General features: G+C 39.8%; 1 protein-coding gene and 1 long non-coding RNA gene across 2 annotated transcripts in view; both read left to right on the forward strand.

The window, feature by feature from the left end:
* The window catches only part of LOC121889090 (ADAMTS-like protein 1), an 87,201-nt gene that overhangs the window by 51,048 nt on the left and 23,888 nt on the right, over positions 1 to 12,265 (forward strand). The window lies entirely within an intron of this gene.
* On the forward strand, positions 1,670 to 5,664 carry LOC121889092. The gene is made up of 3 exons (XR_006093426.1): positions 1,670 to 1,748; positions 3,598 to 3,727; positions 4,105 to 5,664. It is a non-coding gene; the product is annotated as an uncharacterized LOC121889092 (long non-coding RNA).

Consider the following 12,265-nt stretch of genomic DNA (forward strand, 5'->3'; position numbering starts at 1 on the left):
AATTTAAAAATGTGCCTAAAATGTATAGAACGGTGGCACATATTATTTCCTTGCTCACCGTCTTGCTCTATAGCAATGCATGTAGCACTGCAGCAAATTATAGTGTAACAACATTATGTACATTACCTTTAGGCCTGTCTTCTTTGACTCATCTGCACAGAACTGCCATCTTAGGCCTGAGAATAGATTTCCTATTCTACATTCTACATTCTACCCATTCTACATTCTATATTCTACCCACTACAACAAGGCATGTGAAAACTGCATTTGTATTTGTATTTGTATTTGTATTTGTAATGGCTGTTTTTTGCTCCTGTTGGTCAGAAGGGGCAACATGAGTCCATTGTACACTCAAAAACCCACAAAGGTGATATTTGTACTTTATCTGAAATGTTTTCTAACAGAATGTTTTGGCTTTATAAGAGAAAAGACTTCAAGGGTGAGACTGACTGTCTGGTTCAGCAAATGCATGTCTGGTTAACTTTCCCATCTTTGATAAAGAGCAGCACACAGACTCTTCCCTGAGCTTTTCTATGGGAAGCGGCTGGACAGTTCCAGAAGAATCTGGGACTGTCTCCCACGCAGGGGATCAAGCAGACCTAAACAGAGGTGCAGTAGACTCAGATATTCTCCTATGATCATATTATTTATCTGGGAAATTAGCAGTGACGTTGATAGTGAGTCCCAGGGACCCACAGGTGGTCATTTGAATGGCCCCCACAGTAAAATTTGTTTTTTGATAAATTGTAGTTAAACTTGTGTTTGATGTTATATGGTTATAATTATGGTTATATTCATATATGTTGAAAATGTATCTGAAAATTAAATAAATAAAATACCAAATCTGTAAATACTCTGCAGACACACAGCAGCTGAGGAAAGAGGTCATCATATTATACAGAGAAATATTAACTTTTTCTGGGTGAGTAAGTTAATGTGACTTATAAAAAGGGAAGCTTAAGGGCAACGAGAATGTAGAGCTTTCATGTTTCAATCAGGAGTCATTAGTAACACCATCAAGCACATTATGTTTAATTGGAAAGTAGTTTAAAAACAGGTACACAAAGGGCAGGGTTTTTTGACAACAAGGTTTATTTGGTTTATTTCTGTGATTTCAACGTGGATTTGTTGTTCACAATATAGCATTATCAGGGAAATATAGGATGTGTCCCCTGGATGCGTTGATAGTGAGTTGTCCTTTCGGATTTTAACGCGTCAGAGACACAGGATTTGCACCTGTCTACATCACTGAATTAGTCAGCCTCCTGCAGAACAAATGACAGCATTGTTATTATTATACTAATGATTTAATGCATACATTATTGTTGCAATTGACATTTCATCATCTACATTTTCGACATTTTTCCAACTAGATATTTTTTTAACTTTTGCACCATTATCAACAACAATAACAAGTCCTGTACTTCACTCAGTATATAAGTTGTTCTGGATGACAGCAAAAGCTGTGTTTCCAAAATGTAATATGAAATCAGTTCTTCTGCAGGGCACAAAGCAGTGGGGCTTGTCCGTGTATAAATTGTATATTCTTGAGGGATTTTAAGGTCCTTATAGGCTGGTGCTTAACTCGACATCTCTGGTTGCACAGGACTTACAGCATATTGAAAGGAGGTTTTGGTCTCCACAGTGAGAACGTGGTGGTCTCCCTCTGGTGCATGCTGAGAGCCCATCACTGCAAACTGGTGTAAGCACTCTGAGCGTAAACATGAGATAATCAAGACCATGAAGTGGTATGTGTGCAGATCTCTCTCTCTCTCTCTCTCTCACTCACACACACACACACACACACACACACACACACACACACACATACACACATGCAAGCTCACACCCTCCTGCACACATTCACAGACAGTTTTCGCTGTCTGGGAGCCCTGGGAGAGAATGTAATCTGTTCACAAACCACAAAATTGAAAAATAACCCTGACACTCTTCCAAGCTGAAAAGTGAACAGTGCTTGCAACACAAGAAGGCATACTTAGAGCAAATCTTTATACAACACAGAGGTGAGCCTTTGACATCAAATTAGCATAATTTAAGGATCTCTTAGGCTGTAGCTGGAGTTTCATTCTCTCACATGCTCACGCACACTGTAATCCTCTGCAGGGCACAAAGCAGTGGTGCCTGCCAAATCTGCCAATTGTGCATTCTTGAGTGAGTTTTAAGGAGTTTTTTTTTTATCTGTGTGTGGTTTTATATACAGTACATAGACACACAGATACAGTGTGATATATATTATTAAAATATAAAGTACAGTATGAAAAATAATCAGCTATCATGTCGTCACAATTCAGCGTCTCTAAGGCTACCACAGTCCTGCATAATGTGTCAGAAGGACTAAACCTGCTTCACTGATATGTTTCTGTAGTTTACTCATTTTCCTATCATGGCAAAGTGTCAGAGGTTAGTAAAAGATAAACTCATGCCAGCAGTGTTGCAGCCCCCTTTTTGACTGTTGACATGGGAGACTTTGATGAATGCTGGTCAGCAGCAGACTAATCAATGCATTTTACATCTCTTCCTAATCTCATCAATGTGTGATTAAGACTCACCTACTTTGTGGACAGTTTTGCCAAATATTTGTTCATTTTACCACAAGAGTAGACGAAGGCCTGTTTGCAAGGTTAAAAAAAGATATGATTTAAAGCTAACTAACCTGAGTTTGTGTACTTAAGATTTGTTAGCATAGCTGAAAGACCTCTGCCAAACAAATGCAGTGCATCCACAGGACATTTTTAGGGCAAATGGTATTATAATGACATGCAGTACAGATGAGTAATGTGTATTATGTGTTTGAAGGATATTCAGTGTCTCCTAATCAGCAATATGCCCTTATTATAAACTTTTTTTCCCTCCACAGAAAGAGCTCATATAATCGGAAATGGTTCATTTCTCAGTCTTGCTTTATATGACACGGCCTTGTGGTCTTCCACAGATCATGCCCTCTCGATTGTACAACAAGTCGAATGTGGTTGTGGTTTAATTAGTCTCGCCTCTGATGCATGAGGTTTACAAATGCTCTCGGGCTGATTGTGAGCACGGCCTCTGTTCCCTGATTCGAACGTGAATGCAGAAACCACCAAAGGGCTTTAAGAAACGGGGGCCTTTTCTGTTCATCCAGCAACATGGTAATAATTCGAATGATGCTTCCCAGATGCATGTACCGGACACTGAATTTGGAGAAGCTGATATGTTAAGCACAGCAAAAGTAGTCAAAGCCCATATGCAATGCCAAAGAGATCTTAAAGGATCAGGATTTAAGTGTATGTGTATGTTTTTTTTTCTAAAAAGCTTTCTGTGCTGTGTTGGTAAAACTCTGGGCCTTGGGCTAAGTTTCACCATGATTTTGCTTGTTTTTCTTTTTCATTATAACTTCGTCAAACAATAGGAATTTGAGATCTATTCAGAAGTCAGAAGTAGAAATGGATACAGACCTCTTAATAAAATAAAACACCCATCCATAAGGTCTGTATCAAACCAGCATCTGATGCTTGAAGGGATATGCATCCTCCCACAACAAACTTCCTGGATCACTTTTTTGTTTTTTCTTTCTGTATCCCGACCAAATCCCAATAAAAGGTGGCCCAGCAGAGCATTGACGCTTCCAGATTTATGGGCCCGTAGCGCACGATGAAGGTCCTGCGATGAAAACATTGTCTGGAGGCCTCGGGCGGGGAGCCAGGGTGTTAGTTGACTAAAGACAACTCAGGTTGGTGTTACGTTGTCCCCAATGAAACGTCTGCATTTTGTTGTTATACGTGTGTGTCTGCAAAGATAGTCTGTCTGTGATTTATGGTATTAATCTTTGCATCGCGGCGGAGCCAAATGTGAATATCTGTGGTAACAATATAAAGCCATCAATCATTTGATCACTGAAGAAATCATTAATATAGCACAGAAAGCATCTCTATTCAGTTAGACATGAAAAAACATAGGAAAAGAATTAAAAACAAAGCACAGCAGGGACTTCTTTTTTCAGCACATTCCTACTGACCCCTGCAGTATTAAGCAAAGTTTTATTTCCTCTAAGTTAAAAATGTACTGTATACTGTTGGGTTATGATTTGTGGCGCCTTGGGTTTTACAGGTTGAACCACAAGCAAATGAACGGCATTTCTCACAATCAGTTTTGGACTGGAGCAACAGCCACCGAGTCTGAATGACCTCACTGGGATAATGATAGGGGATGAATTTACAGTCGAGGAGCTTCTCCTCTACTTCATCTCTCAACGGGACGCCATAGATGATGGAGTGATGGGTGGGAGGTGGAGGTCGGGGGGGTGTGTGTGCATGGGATGAGGGAGAGGTTTTAGGGCCTGGCGCTGTTTTGCCCTCAATTGCATGGTGGCACGCGGCAATAGAAGGGCCAATTAAAGGGAGGCGCAGAGTGAAGCCCTACTAGATGAGCTCAGCCTGTGGCTCCTGTCTGGCACACACACTTAGACACACATAAGCACTCAAACAGGGGCCTTGCTCGCTGCTTTTCTTTTCAGATCTTATTTGTCTTATGTTTGCAAGAATTTGATGACGACAGCAAAGTGAGAGAAAAGTTTTTGTCTATACCTGCTAGTGATTTAAAATGTGCACACACAGTATGCATGTGTCTCACTCCCATCTTTGGATGGGAGTGAAGCTTTATTTTAACACCCTCTTATTTAGTGTCTGATGCCAGAAGCTATGGGTTTATGTAAACTTCTGCCACACTTGAGAGGGCTTAGACCACCCCAAACACTGAGCCTCGTCAGTGCTTATCTTGCCACTACTGCATCTCCCATCGACTGTATATGTGTGCAGATGTGTGTATGTGTGTGTCCGAGGGAAGCAGGGAGGCGAGATCTCAGAGAATTGTGCTCTGGTCTTGAGATTTTGTAGGAATCTCACTCCGTCAGCAAATCATTAATGAATAGTTAACCGATCACTGTAAGAAACATCACTTTTTCTTTTGCTTCTTCTATGCTCGAAAGGCTCGAGCTCACGTGTCCCTAAGCTGCATGTTACCCGTCTGCAGTTTATGATGATGATTAATGTATTTAACAGAATCTACTTGAATCAGATCATCTTTAAAACTTGTTGAATATCTTTCGAGATGATCCTCACAATGACTTGTAGTTCTGTATCTCACACACAAGATGCCACTCTTGAGCTATGGAGGCTGCAACACCTTGAAGGTGAATAAGATATCTTTGATCAAATGTACTTTTTGTTCTGTCAGTAATATCAGTGCTTTTTGTTCTTTGCTCTGCTCTTAGATGCCACTTTCTGTCTAACTGTCTATCACTTTTTTTCTGTCTCTGTTGCTTTCCTCGCACTCTTCTGTGTTTGGTGCATGAGCAGGCAGTGTAACTTGTGTAAATGATCTGACATTTTCACTTGCTTATTTATTTATGTGTAATTTTGTCCTTCCTTTGGATGAACTCACATTTGATGTTCAAATATCAGGGAGAGAATTTAGCAACTTGAAAATAGTTTCCAATTATGGGTCAAGATATAAAGAAGTGCAATATTTTTTCTCTTTCCTCTCCTTTCCTTGCCTCCTGTTCATTTTTACTGCCTGGGCTGTTGCCTGTAACAGGCGCAAACACCTCACTCGTAGGGAGTTCACTACAGTAGCATATTTAGACAGCTGTAAGCCCAAAAGCTCCTGGGAAAACAGGGTAGAGGGGTTTTTATGTGGGAGCGGGATGGGATGGGGGTGCACTGATCCATTGCAGCTCTTTTCCTGTGCGGTTACTCTTCAGTCATGCATCCAAATGTTTCCTCTCACTCTCCATCACCTGGGCACGCTTTGACTTGATACTAACCTTAAAGGAACAGACACATGAGGTTTCTGTTCATGAGCGTGCGCCTGATGATTTTGTTTTGTAAACTGTAAGAGAGAAACTTGATGTAATTTCCACATTTCAACAGTATAAAGGAACATACCCCGAGGCGTGAGTTTTGCAATATAAACTGGCTTTTCTCATAGTGTATTTGATGTATTACTTGGCGAGCAAACATGCACAGTCTTGATGTTACACACTTCCTTCCCATACAGACACACACACACGGTTTCACGTCTCTCTTTCATTCTTTTCCTCCTTCTCTGTCTCTCTAACTCTCATCCTTACACACACGAACACATTACCCACTATACACTCAGATGCACAGATACAGCCTTCCATGTCTAGCAGCAACCTATCATCATTGCACAAATCCTGTAACCTTATATGATAGATAATTTGACATTTCCCTGTGCAATCACTACCCACAGACTTCAAGACGTGGAAAAGATTTTTTTTTATGTCCTGTTCAGGATCGTCATGTACTGTAGGCCTCATTCTAAAACTGCTCACTGAATAGTACTTTTAAACCTACCATAATGGATTTGTTTTGGCCTCTCAGGGGCAGTAGGAACAAGCTGTGAACAAAACACTGACATGCTGTCACGTTTTAAGTGATATAGTGAACTTGTTAGCAAAAAGTTGCCTCTTTACACATCCACCAGATGCAGTACATACACATACACACACAGACTGTAAAAAAAAAAAAAAAGGATGAACATAGCTACCATGATGTCACCCACTGGTTTGTGGACTCCTGTTTTGAAGCCTCGAGTTTGGCATTTTCACATTTGCCGTCTTGGATTTTTGGAGCCAGAAGTGACCATATATGGACGAGAGGGTGGAACTGACCATAACACTAGCTGCTAGCTTGGTTAGAACGTGCATTTAATGCTAATGCTAATTTTGGCTAGCGAAAAACAGGTGTAGAACAACAGAAAAACTGAACAGGTGACTCCTTAGAGGGTCTTTTAGTACAACCCAATGCTGAGTTTTTTAGGGGACCAAAATGGTACAATTAAGTTTCATGAAATGAAAACACACTAAAATGGCAAAGCTGCGCCTATACTCCTATTCTAATCTGGGGTTACAGTAGCGTACATAACCAATGTTGTCACCATGGTAGTGACTTGTCAATCACAAAGTAGCCACGCCCTAAAGCATACCCTGTTTTATTGTCTATTTTACTCTGAATGGGACCATAATTTACAAAATGAATATCATGATGTATTGAAGAAGACTTGAATCTAGTGATGGAGACTACAGACTCATTAGGAAAGTGTTTACTGGGGTAATAAATCAAGTGAGAAGTAGGGTAATTTTCTCATAGACTTCCATACAGTCGGACTTCATTTTTGCAACCGGTGGAGTCGCATCCATGGATGTATTATAAGAGCTGGATACCGGACTAAAAATGGCGCCCATTCAGGCCTATAGGAATTGCTCGGCTGGTGCATAGGCCAAAAAAATTTCTAACTTCCAGGTTTGCTTCCGCATTGTGTGGCCCACTGAATATGCACAGTAGTGTTTCCCCCGCTGGCCCCGGCTGCGAGTTCTGTCATGTGATCCAAGACAGTGAGCTTTTGCTAACTCTTGCATGCTGACTGACATGCTCACAATGACAAGTGAATGACTTAGTTTTCTGTTAGCATGCTAACATTTGCTAATCAACATTAAACACAGAGTACAGCTGAGGCTGATGGGATGCAATTATTTTTGCAGGTATTTGATCATAAACAAAAAATAACAATCTTGCCCTGATCGTGGCATTAAATTAAACATCAGGGAAGCTGTTACAATTCATCCTTTGAGCAAAATGAATGTCTATACAGAATTTTATCACAATCTGTCCAGCAGTTTTGGAATATTTCAGTCTTTGCCAAAGTGGACCAACAGACAGACTGATATTTCCATCCATACAGCCACTCTGCTAATGTGGCTAAAAATATTGTTATGATTATAGCAGCTTTAAACACCACCAGCAGGTAAATCATTACACCAAGGATGTAAAAAAAAATGAAAGTAATAAAAAAAAATAATTTGTTCATCATGTAATGCTACTTAGTGAAGATGATGCTAACGATTTTTCCATGCCGCTCTCAGTACAGTGTTCATTTGGCACTGTTGGTTCTCCTCCTCTGTTGGCGAGGTTGCCTCCCCTGTTTCGCCTCCACTTTTATATCCACATGAGTGATGTCAGCTATTTTCATTTGCCTTTATCTTGCAGTCATATTTCTTGGATTTTGAGTTTCCTGAAATTTGGCATTGCGTTGCTACAGCAGCCTCCTGTCTTATTTTTTTCCACCTCAAAGAAGGGCATGAGTCTGACGGGAAATTTGGAGGGAACCATGGGCGTTTCTTTTTTGACTCTTGTTTATCTTGAGGCTTTGGTGAAACACCATAATACGTGTCCCATGGGCCACATTTCCATGTTGACCTACTAGTGAGCACTCTGTTTTCGATATGCCAGTGGTTTTGGAAAAGAAGGGCTGGATGGCAGGCGTGTGAGTGCTCTTTTCCATATAGATCTGTGATCTGCTCAATGGGTTTAGACAGGCCCAGTTGAAACACTATCCAGTGACTTTTATACAAGAGGGATGGAAAGAGAAGAGACAACTTGAGGGAGTGACAGTTTGAGAAAGAGAGAGGCTTATGGAGAGAAAACGCAGAAAATACAGATGAAATGGAATTGTGTATGGTTCATTTCAGTCACTGTGTGTGCTCTTTTTCCACTATTCCATCTCTGCTGTTCTTCAGGTTCAGTATCTGTCTGTGTCATCATCTCCCCAGTGCCCTTTTGCAGCACGGTTGCATCCTCTATGTGTTTCTCAACTGATTACAGAAGCATATGTGTGAGGAATGCTTGATTGGAGAGCTGAACTGTGGCAGGCTGATGGGTTGTTTCCTCTTTCTAAATGTGGGTGCTGCAAGACAAAACCCAGTTGATGTGTTGAAGTGTGACTGGTTGAAAGAGCTGTCCGCACTTCCGGCACCATGGCAAGTTACAGACAGAGAGGTAGATCGCATAAAAGTCATGTCTCCCATATGGAATCAAATTAGGGTCAATACGATTTTGAGCTTGTGAAAGATGTTTAGAAATAACTTCAAAGCCTGTGGTTCTTTGTAAGTTTGTGAATGTGTAGAATATTTTGATTAGGGCTAAATCTGTAGTCAGATGAAAAGTAAAGAGTTTTTGTGTAACCTCACCATTGATATCATTTGTGAAAAGGTTTCACTTTTCTTCACATTCACAAACCTATATTTTTGTTTCGTTTTTTCATAGTGTGATAACCGCAGACTTTGAAATTGTAAATAGAACATAATTTCACAAGCTCAAAATTTTATTTGAGCACATACTTCTGCTTAAAATAGGAAGTTTGAAGCTTTCAATCAGCTTTTAGAGAACTGTTACTTCTTCCTCTGATAATTTTGGACAACTTCTCTGTCTGATGGAAATTTTTGTTTGAAACCTCCATCATGCAGGCAGTAATCTGAAAGATCAACAGTGTTGTACGAGGAATAGAAAAGACTGAGATCCAAGGCAGTTTTCTCAAATTTTAAACTGGCTAGTTCATATTTGAAGAATAATATAAGCCAAGATGGTTGGCCATGTACAAGCCTTCATCAGGGAATGAGTAATTGCTTGAGAAGTGTTTTGTTGAGAACTAATTGCGTGCATATAAGAGATTCAGTGAATTTCTGTGTTTCTCAGCGGGAATTAGAACAATGTGCTCGAGGTGTCATCCCATTTTTCTTTAATCAGCTCCATATTTGTAGGTCATGTACAGGCCATAACAAGGAACTGAAGCAAACGTGGCCCTTTGCTCTCCTCGTTATTGCATCATTATCGAACTCAAGTGAAAAAAGTCAGATTTCAGAGGACGCTCCAAGGGTTAAAGCCTCCTTTGACCACCTTTATCATATTACTATCGCTTTCTCTGATCGTCTCCGAGCCAAAGACAACACACAATACATTTTCAACAATGAAAAACACATGTTACTGATGTGACTCAATTTTGAGGTTAAAGACTGAAACCTTAGCGGTATGTAGCATATACAGGAGATCAGACACGTCTTTTTGTGGCTGGTGAAGCTTCAACTCACGTTGAGTGTAAATACTCCACACTCTCACATCATGAATAATACGCTGCTGAGACAAACCAGGTGCCTTTTTTATTTGGAGTTGCTGCTTGGTGTCTCTGCTTGAAAAATTGCCGGTGAACTGTTGTGTCTCCTTTTGCAATTATGAAAGAGGTTAATTAGAGAGCCTGTTTCATGTCTACAGTTCAGGAAGAACTGCTTTACAGCCTTGAACATCGTTTCTCTTAAATCTCATGTTCTGAATGCTTTAATTAATCAGAACATTGGCATTTTGCTATTTACTTAAATTAGCGGTTTGCTTCAATTGGATAGTTAAAACATTTTCCATGTTTTTGAGTATTTATTTAGGTTTTCCATTTAGTGCACTTTTTATGCCCTGTCCTTTCCTTTTTCTTCTTTCTCCTACAGTATTAACTGGTGATTCTTTGAAGCTGCTGTGGATCATGACATGATCATAGATGTCATATTTACAGTTCTGCAATCCTGATGGAGGCTCTTGCAGCCAAAATTCTGTGGTTTCACAGTGTTGATTACTGAGAACGGCTGCTGCAAATGACTGCAATATTTTTTCATTATAACACAAGATTCCCCAGACGGCCTCCTGAACAAGCTTTCCAGGGTTTGTCTTCATCAGGCGTCACAGAGATTGGTTCTAACATCCTTGGAGTAAAGAAAATGTGGTTCTCCTTTTAAGCAGAGGATTAAGCTATCAAACTTTTTAACAAAGGAAAACATCCAGTGTTGTTCAAAAGAGCCCGAGAGCTGTCTTAACCAGCAGTTAAGAGACTAGATTTGGTTATAATCCAGATTTTGATTGCCCTCACAGTGGCTCCACTCTTCATTAATTTCCCCACCACTCAAAATTGAAATCATGAGCTCCAAGCTAGCCAGTGGCAAATTTTAGTCCCTATCAAACTTTAACATGATTCTTTGGAGTGACTGTGGCAAGTTCACATATTAAGCAGAATCCCTGGTGCTGTAGTCATCAGAAATATATTCACTGTGTACAAAGAAGAGGAACAACAACAGCGCGTAAACAAGCTACAAATGACGCACTCCAAGACAAATAGAGCAAGCTGTTAATTACTTAATGATTAAATGATCATTAAAATGATAACAATTCCCAGATGTTACAACTGCAACAGCTGACTGACCTGTAGCATTATGTCACCAGATAAAAACCCCAGTCTTAAGGATTGGTTCTGCATTTTTGTGGTCTTTCCAAACCACTCCGCTCCACGCCAAAAAAACAAAAAAAAAAATTACCCGTCTTCCCTCAAATTAGTGCAACAGCATACTTATAACTTTATACTAATTTAGCATGAAATGCATCAGGAAACCAAAATAAATTAGTCACTCAGACAGGAAGGAGTTTAGGGGGAAAGGGATGTGTGATGTCAATTGTGAACAGCCCCAGATGGAACAGGGATGTCTTCTGTTCAGTTTCACATGACTAGCACGGAGAGGACGTACAGACACTGCCGCCAGACATGTTGTTTAACATACAGCAATGTGAGATATGGAAAGTCAGTTTTTTCTTGGACTATCTTCTATTTGAATATGAGCAGTTTTGACTTACATGTTGTCTGTTTCATTGTTATTTTAACAGCCATTTCAGCATCTGGCAGAGATGAAAATTTGTTAATGAATCACCATGCTCAACCTCAGTATGTACAGATGGGCGCTGAATCCTCAAAGGCAAGGTGTTGTCCCTGTAAAGAAAAAAGAAATAACTTTAATGTTAATTTAATTGCCATAAAACAGACCAAACAGAGTTCCAGTGAACACCCACACACATATGGTATTAATGTATTTGGTTTACCAGTTACTTAACTCACTTGACATCAACAGGATGGGGAAATGTAGAAGGACAGAGTTTACTCTTATATGCCAATGCACAGTTGATATAAACAAACAAAACAAAGTCATTACAGATCTGTAGGACAAAAACATCATCATATGAAGTGGACTGTGTAAGGCAAGTGAACTTCAAGGTCTTTGAATCATTTAGAACCATAGCTATTTTAAAGGCATACAGCTTATTGTGTGAATAATTCTTACACGTAATATACAGTGTATGCTCATTTTAGATTTCCAGATAGTGGTAGGGTTAAAGCTGCAATAATAGATTTTTTGGCCACTTAGGGGCAACAGAACAAGTTAAATAACACAACATTGACATGATATCACCTTAGTAGTTATGTCTAATGTGTTATTAATATTTACACATCCAGAAGACTCGTTTCAACTTTAGCATTTATATGTAGTTGTGTTTGTGGCCATGACAACGTTGTAGAAAATGCAGTACAGTCAAAAAAAAGTGTGTAA

The sequence above is a fragment of the Thunnus maccoyii genome, chromosome 22 (assembly GCF_910596095.1).
Source record: "Thunnus maccoyii chromosome 22, fThuMac1.1, whole genome shotgun sequence".
NCBI classification, from domain to species: Eukaryota; Metazoa; Chordata; class Actinopteri; order Scombriformes; family Scombridae; genus Thunnus; species Thunnus maccoyii.